The following is a 10,345-nucleotide window of genomic DNA, read 5'->3' as shown; positions in this document are numbered from 1 at the left end:
CCACTTTGTTGACTGCGGGGCATAAAAGGGTGGAACGGTATTTTAATCTAATAGTTTAAAAACAATTAGATTATTCGCTCTCGATTTCTATCGCATGATAGTGCGCCCTCGTCAAAAGTATCACGCATAGAAATCGAGAGTGAATAATCTAATTGTTTTAGTATAAATCTACTAGTCGTTCAAAACTTTATCTAAATCCTCTTCACAGACACCTCGAAAACACAAGGAAGCGACCGTCAGTTTGTCAAAAACCGCACAACGCTATGCTACTCATTATCTACAACAGAATAAATAGTGAGAAGTGTAGCCGATCAGAGAATAGCCTCTTCCAGACGTTCAGTTAGTTGGGGCGCAGCGCGAAAAAATTAAAAAAAAAAAAAGCGCCGCGACTTCCCCTCTTTCACTCCCTTTTTTCGCGCGCTGTTTTTCGCGCTGCGTCCCAACTAACTGATCGCCTGGAAGAGGCTAATCAGAGAGTTAGTAGATTTATACTCAAAGCTTTTAGATGCCTTCTGGCACTCCCGTATTCAAGCCCGGGACGGGGGACTCCCATACAAAAAGAACGGAGGTGCTCGTCGTACTTTCAAAGGGTTAAAGAAGCGGTTTTGGTACCTCCTAGGGCCTTCAGCCTCAAAGGCCAACATACAGCTGATTCCAGCTGGCTGTAAGCTGTGCTCCAAGGTCACACATGGACCGTATAGCGGCTGCCAGAGGCGCCAATGTATGCTTTCGGTTCGACCTTGTTGAGCTGCGTCATGGCTGTACTTTGCGACGGCGATTAGCCGCGACAATTATTATTATTATTATTAAGGCCAACAGCGGAAGCTTTCGCGGTACCTTTTATGGTATTACGCCGAAGAAAATATGACAGGAGATATTCGACAATCAACTTTGCGTGTATTTATCGCTGTTAAAAATTATGAAGTGTCAGTAAATGTGTTATTTTAGAATTGGTACCTCTTAGGGGTTCTTTTCAAACTTTCCGACGAGAAGCCCCGTCCTTTTTACATGCGAGTTCCCGTCCCCCCTCGCCCTCAGCTATGGTTAAGGGAAAACGTTTGCTACCACAAATAAATGTCAAAAAGTGCAAAAACTCTTTTTTAAAACTTAAAAAATGCACCCTGAAGCCAATCCCGAGCCCGAGCCCGGCCTTTGCCCCGTCCACCTGCAATCAGTTTTCCAGGCTTGTCAGTTACGAAGCCAGCCAGTTTCAAATTGTAGGCGTTGACTTTGTCATTCATCTTCGATATACAAGCCGGTGAGAATGGCTTTCCAAAAGCTACATCTTTGCACTGGAATTGCTTAAAAAACTGCCAGACATGGCGTATGTTTTTGGGAATCTCGGCCTTCGCTTGCTTTCTGTAGCTCATCCACACTTTCGCCACGTATTTAGGATTTGAGAATCCCTGTCCACGGAACTGCACCAATCCGTCTCTTTCTTTGCGTGGAAGGCGTTCCCAGATCAATCTCATAGCATTGAACATTCTCCACATGTACTTGCTACTTTTCAGTAAGCATACCTCCAGAGGGCTCTCCTCACAGTGGTGATAGTCTTTATTAGCCTCACCCCAGTTTTCAATCATGGACACCCACAGGTCTTCAGTTGACAGCAACTCTACCAGTACTTTCTTCATTTGTGTGACTCCCACAACATGGCGTAAGGCGCCACGGGTGTGAAGCGCTTCTGCCGCGTAGACATCCGCCTTGGCGAGATCACCTTGCGGAGACATACAAAATGATAGCTTAGCTTACTGTTACAGATGCTACCGGAGCAAACTGATCAGTCATGTTTTACTGAAATCGAGGTCCGCTGGTCATAAACAGTCACGTTTAAGAACAGGCTCCGGCTAAAAGGGTCTGACCTCGGCTGGAAGGGCCGAGGAGGGACTGGCTAAGAGTGCTGTGGCCGAAGGGAGGATGGGGTGAGAGTCTCTCTTCTCCTTTCTTTCTTTCTTTCCTCCCATCCGCGACTAGAGAGCCTGTTCACAAACTAGTTTTTGGGCTGAGAAGTAAACGTTCAATTTCGTTCCCAGAGCCTGCACTTTTTCGGTCAGCGATGACCGAAGAGGGTCAAGTTCGGTCTGGATCAGTCTCTGAATCAGGAGTCTGGATGGCTGCGCTTTATGACAGAGATCTATGATCTGCCATATTTACTGAAAGCTGAGAAATAGCTGCAATTTGAAATGATAGCTGAGACAGCTAATAAACCCTATTCATAAATGGCTGTTAATTTAAAATTCTGTTATATGCATTTAAATTAGCCCAGCTAACTTTATTTGAGAGTAAAAATTCTTTTGAATTATATCAACTCAAAACGAGATTAGTTGGGCTAATTTTAATACTTACTAAAGAATTTTTAATTAACAGCCATTTATGAATAGGGTCTATAGCTGAGATTGTAGAATTCTCATCCAGAACTAACCCCTTTCATCTAGTCGAATGAAAAGCTCTTCCGAGAGAGGAGTGAAAAACAAAATTAAACACTGAAAATAAAACACTAAAAATTTATGAATTAAAATTAAAAAAAAGAGAGAGAAACAAGAAACTGCAAGGGACCTCACACGATGAACGCTGCCAACGTAGGATCTACAAGAGATCTGATCAGTCAAAAAATGTATGAAGACAAACAATAGACTGTAAGGCTAATACTACGTGAAAAACGTTTCGAGACAATTTCATCGGATAATTACACAAACAAGATATACATATAAAAGAGAAATGAACTACCTTAAATCCTTGAATAAACGCCCCTTTCGATGAAGCGCTCCTCCAATCCGCCAAAATTCAAAATAAGTGCCCCCCGTCGAATAACCGCCCCCTCCCCTCCCCCTATATTGTGGACGAGTAATCAGACAACAAAGGATGTGTAGTTTTTTCCGCGCAGTATTAGATTTGTACATTGTTTTAGTTTGTGAACTCGTTAAGTTTGGAAAAAGATTACAAGTACCAAAGGTGCCGCGATTTAAACTTTAGGATCAGCTTTTTATGTCGACAAACAGCTTATGCTTTTGTTTACGCGCAGCTGATGTATTAAAACAATGATCATGTCAGGCCAAGATTTGGAAAAAAAATTAAATAGGCGCCCCCTCCCCCCCCCCCCCTGGATTAAGCGCCCCCGTCTTCCCCTAAATTTGAAATAAGCGCCCCGGGCACTAATTCGAGGATTTACGGTAAATGAAGTTAAAGGTAAGTAATTACCGAGCAGGTCTGCGTTATATCCGCCCTTCTCTAACAACCCTTTGACCTACTTCGCGTACTTCTTATTGTGGGCTGTTCTTAAGCCTTCCCGGGTGTTCAGCAGGCCTCCAAGTTTCAGTGGTACTTAAGCATTCATTTTCTTGAAGGTGTCCAGCCAAACTTCCAGCTCACCCTTGGATTTCTTGGCATCTTTCATAGCCATCTTGGCTCCAACCTCCATCTCGTGAAAGAACTCCTCGCTGTACGTGAAAACCTTGTAGTAAGCACAGGCCAACTCCTGCATTTTATAGTATGTCTTTTGTTCGTTGTTCTCCACACCACTGGAAAAGCCAGTTGGAAGGCCGGCAAACAAAAATGGCATGGCGTATTGAAGGGTGAAAGCGTTGACATTGGTGTCAAACACAATCTCTGACGGTTTCCCAAATCCGTCGGTACTTTGAAAATAGTTGTTGAATTTCTCTGTCACATAACCAGCATCTTTTCCAGCGAGTGAAACATCGTAGCCTGAGGTACAAGAGGCACCCCCAAAAGGTTCAGGAAAGCACACAGAATCAGGGATCACTAATTTGTTGTCAGCATTTCTCTCGCAGACAACCACCTTCGTTCAATACAAATACTGACTGCTCCTCAATGCGATTGATAGTGACAATTCACGTTTAAAGACAGATAGCTTAGCCTCGATAACCGAAGAAAATGGATTCAGGTCATAACTTCGAAAATCAGTGCCGCTTTACTGATATATGTAAATATGTCTTCAATGTGTAGAATACCCTCCAGGAATAATCATGAATTGGCTCTTTATTAAAGTCTACAAAACAAAACAACTCTTCCAGCGAGTCTGGACGCAAAACGGAGATTTCTTTGAAAATCATCGAACCCAACCAACCAGCCACTGATAACCACCCCTCGATGAGGCTTTCCCAGCTTGAAGTAAGAAATGATTAAACTTTTAATGAAATAATTCTGAATTGGTAATGCGGCCCCGACGAAGCTAAAAATCAATCTATACATTAACAATTGAGGTGGCCTCTGCTTTAAGTGTTCTTTTGGACATGTCCTCATCCTATCTCAACCATGTTCTTGTATATACTTCCTTTTTTATTGCCAGTAAAGCAGTACATTCGGAGTTATCGTCTAATCTATTTTCTTCGGTTATCGCGGCTAGGCTATCTGACTGTAAACGTGAGTCGTCACAAATAAATCTTTTCTTGATGAAGCGGACTGTAAATTGTCTTATTAAAGGAAATATCATCCACAGAAATATCTCTTATGATTACATTAATCAGAACTCAGTGCACTTATCTATCTATTTTAAACGTATTACCCCGTCCGTAACATGCTGGGTGGTTAAAAAAATCAAAGGAGAGTTATGGCCAAACTCGTGGATTAAGTAATCTGGAGATGAAATATGTTGGTGGACTTGCAATTATTGGTGTATTATTAAATGCTGTTAAAACAAGCCAGGTTTGTACTACGCAAGGTCATACTTATCTCACAAAGCGTATAGACTTTTGTTGCACACACATTAAAAAGACATACGTCCAGAATAGCTAGGGTGGCAAAATTACAGCTGAACATGGAGAGGTAAAGGCTACGGATTCTTGGGTCACAGTCAGAGAACACTCTTGCCAACAAAAAGCCATAGAGTACTCTCTCTCCACCTCCCCTCCCCCACCCCCCACCCCCCCCCCCACACACACACACACACTCACACATACAGATCTTGATCTTGATGTTTGTCTGCCTGCTGGGAAAATTTGCATGTATTCAAGTCGTACGAGCGTACAGACCTTTTTCATTGCATTTCACTCAAGGCTATAAGTAAGGTTTCTTATGAGACAGCACTTCTTAACCGCTTGTCTCTATATATATTGCACGTAACATACATCAAAATAAGTAGCCTTATTTGCAAACATTTTCAGTGTTGATCCAAAAAATCTGTCGACCTATAAATACGTGTTCCAACAAGCTTATAGGGGATTTCTTTACCTTTATTATCTTTTCAATCAGAAAGCAAAAGTGTAAATAAAAGACAGGGTAAAAATCATTTAAGCTTATCAAAATCAAGTATTTGGGAATTTTTTTACCAAGTTTATCTGCATTTCACATCCCACTCAGAGTTCAGATCAATGTACTAAAATAAGCAAGACGAGTATAGAGCATAGTACACAAGAGAACACAACTTTAGTCTAACCTTAACTCGATGTCGGTTGAACGTGGACAACTCAACATGAAAGTGCTCTTCACAGACACTTTGAAAACGCCAAGAAGCGGCCGTCTTTTTGTTAACAAGGGCACAGTGCTACGCTGCTCACTACGCTAAACACAGTGACTAAAGGTTTTCTAGTTAGATTTTAACCAACTATTCGGCAAATGATGGTGCTCAATGAAATATGAATGAACTCAAGTTTTTCTTCTAGAGTATATCAGTTGATAACACAATATAAGGAGAAAGGATAATTTGATCAGCATCGAAATAGGAAATATCCTGAAATATCTCACGATTATATTATGGCTGCTCCAATAATTTATACTTCCTGCGCCAAAAAATAAGTTTTCCCTTAATTATTTAATAAAGAATACATAAATAATTCGAATGCATTCTGGCTTGCATTTTTATTGTTTAACAACTGGTTATGTCCACTGTAGGTCGCTGTATGTGTTCATTTGTTACGACCATATGCTATTTGTATCCAATTATAAAATGAAAGTTTCATATTGGTTAATGCTTTTTCATTAAAATTAAGTTATCCACGTTTACAACTGACCAGAGAACATCACCTTTGAGTGCTAGCCGAGTAATTATTGGAAAAAACGTAAGGTTTTTTTGCGTTTGAGCTTAAATTGCAGACAAAGCATTGAACATCATTCTGTTGTTTAAAAATTGTATTCTTTAGCCTTAGTGTGGACACACGTCTGTGACGCTTATCAGTTCTGAGAGCCCCCTTAATACCGACACCCGGATAATGCGGACACTTAGCGTGTCCCTTTGGCGTTCCCATTAACCAGGTTCCACTGTCATGTTCTCTTTCTTCTCTTTGTTTGCAACTGAACCCCGATGGACCTCACCTCTCACTAAAAACATCATTTCCAGTTTCGCCGTCTAAATTCTTCTTGACTAATCACAACTTTCATTTGCATTTACAGATTCTTGAAAAATGATTTTGGCGAGTTTTCTGGCTTTCATGTTGGTTCATGGAGGAGTGGTAAGATTTCCAATTTTCTTTGTAAATTTTTTTCATATTTTGTGATAGCAGAGCATCAGTGTTTTCTCAGGTAAAACGAATTGCATAGGTCTAAGTTGGAAGATATGATGTACGGATGATGAAATAACACATCGAATCTGTTATGAAAGTATCTTAAATCAAAGCATTTATATCAGTGTCTGGTGTTAATGTCAGGTTCGCGGCGAGCTGTACCCGATATCAGTCTACAACGATGTGACCCAGGTGAACGACAACCCAGATTACTTCGTCGAACCTCTTGAAGGAAACCTACTTGATGAGGCGTCTGTATTAATTTATTTTGATCAGTTCACCGAGATGATAATATGATTACTGCTTACGGCATAAATATTATGGCCAATGAGGGAGGGACGGTGGGACGGAGGGAGGGAGGGAGGGAGGGAGGGAGAGAGGGAGAGAGGGAGCCAATGAGGGAGCCAGTGCAATCATTACTTTTGTGAGTCTTCTAGGCCTCTTGGTCAAGAAATTTAATTTGAATTGAAAGTAGCCTATTAGATTTAAAAAACGTCTTCAAAAAAGATATGAGACGCCTTCCTCACGATAGCTGCCGTATTGGTTTCCCTCTTAGAATCCAAGCACGGATATGAAGCTTTGAAGATTCAAATCCTATTCTATGTATAGTGATGAATTTTATTCCGATCTTTTCACATTTCAAGGCGTTGTAAAACAAAACACTCAAATATGGGTTTGCTTGTGTTACTAACACGTCAGAATACAGAGTGAACATTCCCTAGAATCTAACTTTCCAACGTGGTGGAATGTTAGGCTGTTAGGGTAAGCTGCTTCTCCGAGAATTTTCGTCTTGGCTGCCTGTTCTGCTCCTGATAGACCACATAGCTACCGTGCATCGCAAATTGTTGACCAACGTGACGGCTATCGGGAGTTAGCTCGCCATCCCCTCCCCCTGTCCTATATACCATGTTGGTTAACAACGATAATCCCCCGGAGTGCTTTATTTACAACGAATTCGAACTTTATCTTTACTTTTTTTTGAGATTTCTCGCCTCATACCAGAGTGACCCCGCAGATGACGAAGAAATTGTCTGGATGAAAGATAACATTGTGGACCGCTACGGATTTGAAAAAGACCCCGCAATGGACGCGTGGATCAAGCAACCTGATTTCAAAGAACATCTCGGGACTGATGAGTTTGTCAGCGCGGCAAATCGAGTAAAGAGCTTCTTTGAAAAGCACAGCGACTGGGACACTACAAAAAACAACCCCGCATTCCGCTCAAAGGACAGCTGCCTTAAACTTCTCTACATCACAGCCGCTAGGTACCTGTTGGTGACACACATTCTTTACACACAAAGCGACGGAAAGCTTGTTCCCTGTGAGAGAAATGCTGACAAAGACACAAAGATCCCTGATTCCGTGTGTTATTCTAAACCTTATGGGGGTGCCTCTTGTACCTCGGACTACGATGTGGGGCTGATTGGAAAAGATGCTGGTTGTCTGGTAGAGAAGTTCAACAACTATTTTCAAGATGCCGACGGATTTGGGAAACCGTCGGAGATTGTGTTTGACACCAGTGTCTACGCTTTCACACTTGAATACGCCATGCCATTTTTGTTTGCCGGCCTTCCAACTGGCTTTTCCAGTGGTGTAGAGTACAACGAAAAAACGACGTGCTATAGCATGCAGAAGTTGGCCAGTGCTTACTACAAGGTTTTCAAGAACAACGAGAATTTCTTTCAAGAGATGGAGGTTGGAGCCAAGATGGCTACGAAAAATGCCAAGAAATCCAAGGGTAAGCTGGACTTTTGGCTGGACACCTTCAAGAAAATGAATGCTAAAGCACCAATGAAACTTGGAGGCCTGCTGAACTCCCAGGAAGCGTTAAGAACAGCCCATAATAAGGAGTACGCGAAGTAGGTCAAAGGGATGTCAGAAAAGGGCGGATATAACCCAGCCTTTCTCGGTAATTATATACCTATAGTTTTTGTTTATAAGAACATCGATGGCTTACAGTATAACGAATCCTTTCATAAAAGAAGTTTTGGGCGAGAACTATAATTTCCCGTGATCCATTTGTCGTGGAAGACAATGAGAAAAGCCAATTGAACAATGTTGAGACAACAGAGTTTTTGCGAGATGAACGAAAGTGTTACTCAGTTAAACGGCGCTTTTTGGGAAAATGTACTTGTCACTCTAGATATCATGTCTTTAGTTAATTGTTTTCTCGCCTTGTATATCTTTTAATTTTAATTTCACCCTCAAATCCCGTTCAGGCCAATCTTGACCTTCTTCGGCAGGCTCTGGGAAAGAGATTGGACCCTCTTCATGTCTCAGCCCAAATCCGAGACGTTCTTAAACTATTAAAGGAGCTTCCTCGTAGTTTGCGTATCGCGAAAAGTTTAGTTTAAATTTTTGAAGACAGAAGTTCGTCGTTTGTAATCCGTGTTAATCTTCTTTATCCGTAACCATCCTTGTTCCTTTATGGTTAATTATTATCTCTTTCGTGTTTTTCTATCTTAGTTAAATACTATTTTCAGGTTTCCTTCAATTTAAAGGTAATTTTGCGGGTAAGCAAAATTCCGTGACTGAGCTCCTATAAAGCTGACTGTTGATCACTAGTGGACTTCTTTTTCAGTGGCGAATGATCGGTTTGTTCCGGTAGTATCTGTAAGCTAACGTATCATTTTGCATTTGTCCCCGCAAAGTGATCTCGCCAAGGCCCTGATCTACGCGGCAGAAGCTTATCACACCCGTGGCGCCATACGTCATATTGTGGGAGCGACACAGATGAAGGTGGAGTCAGTAGAGTCGCTGTCAACTAAAGACCTGTGGGTGTCCATGATTGAAAACTGTGAGGAGAGTCCTCTGGAGGTGTGCTTACTAAAGAGTAGCAAGTACATGTGGAGAATGTTCAGTGCAATGAAATTTATCAGGGCACGCCTCCCAACCGAAAAAACAGCCGGATTGGTGGAGTTCGATGCAGACGACTTCTCAAATCCTGAACACGCGGCGAAAGTGTGGATGGGCTACCGAAAGCAAGGAAAGAGGGAGATCCCCAAAGACATAGAAGATGTCCGGCAGTTCTTTGAGCAATTTCACTGCGATTCTGTAGCGTTTGGAGAGCGATTCTCGCCGGCTTGTATATCCAACATGAACGACAAAGTCAACGCCTACAATTTGATACTGGCTGGCCTCGTGACTGACAAGCCTGGAAAACCAGTTAGAGGTGGACGAGGCAAAGGTAAGGGCAAGGGTAAAGGTCGAGGCAAGGGTCGAAAACAGGATTGGGCCCTTGATGAGGATTGGGGTCCAGGTGCCTTTTTCAAGTTTTAAAAAAGAGCCGGTTACACGTTTTGACATTTCTTTGTGCTAGCAGTCAAACTTTTTCTATAACCATAGCTGAGGATAGCTGAGACAACTTAAATCTATACGGGAATACTTGAGAAAGTTTAAAAGCTTACAGTGTTCTCCTCTTAGCCTTTATGCCCAGCAGTGAATAAAGGGGACAAATATTGTAATAACTATTTATTACGCTTAATTAAAGATTCCGTGCAGTGCAATATCGTTGGGTGTTTTGTTTCCGTACGTTTTTGTGAACTGGCCGCGTACGAATTGAAACAAATAATTTACAGGCAAACACATCAACATAGAGTTTAAGACCATATAGTACAGTGAACTTGTATTTTCTTACCTTTTAGGAACTCCTCTTTCGACTGGTAAAGAAACACTGTTTATAGTTGCCTCCATTCTAGGCCAAAAAGCCGGGCAGCTGGCAGAAGATGTGAAAGTTGCACGTTTTGTTCAAAGTTGATGCAAATACATTTCAAAGTAACCGCGCTTTTTCGTTTGGAACAACTGAAATCTGGGAACTAGTGCTCCAAACCACGTGCTCGTTAAACGCGGAAAAATTACATCGGGAAGCGAAAAACCGGAAAATGAATTTG

The 10,345-nt window shown here is 41.8% G+C and overlaps 2 pseudogenes; one reads left to right on the top strand and one right to left on the bottom strand.

The window, feature by feature from the left end:
• Nucleotides 1-1,100: 1,100 nt before the first annotated feature.
• Nucleotides 1,101-4,252, bottom strand: LOC149097491 (uncharacterized; annotated as a pseudogene).
• A 2,104-nt stretch (nt 4,253-6,356) lies between these two features.
• On the top strand, nt 6,357-9,734 carry LOC149097490 (uncharacterized; annotated as a pseudogene).
• Nucleotides 9,735-10,345: the final 611 nt, after the last annotated feature.

Source organism: Orbicella faveolata, unplaced genomic scaffold (assembly GCF_042242905.1).
Source record: "Orbicella faveolata isolate gen_17 unplaced genomic scaffold, um_ofav_v1 contig_47, whole genome shotgun sequence".
NCBI classification, from domain to species: domain Eukaryota; kingdom Metazoa; phylum Cnidaria; class Anthozoa; order Scleractinia; family Merulinidae; genus Orbicella; species Orbicella faveolata.
This window is presented reverse-complemented; position numbering and strand designations above follow the sequence as displayed.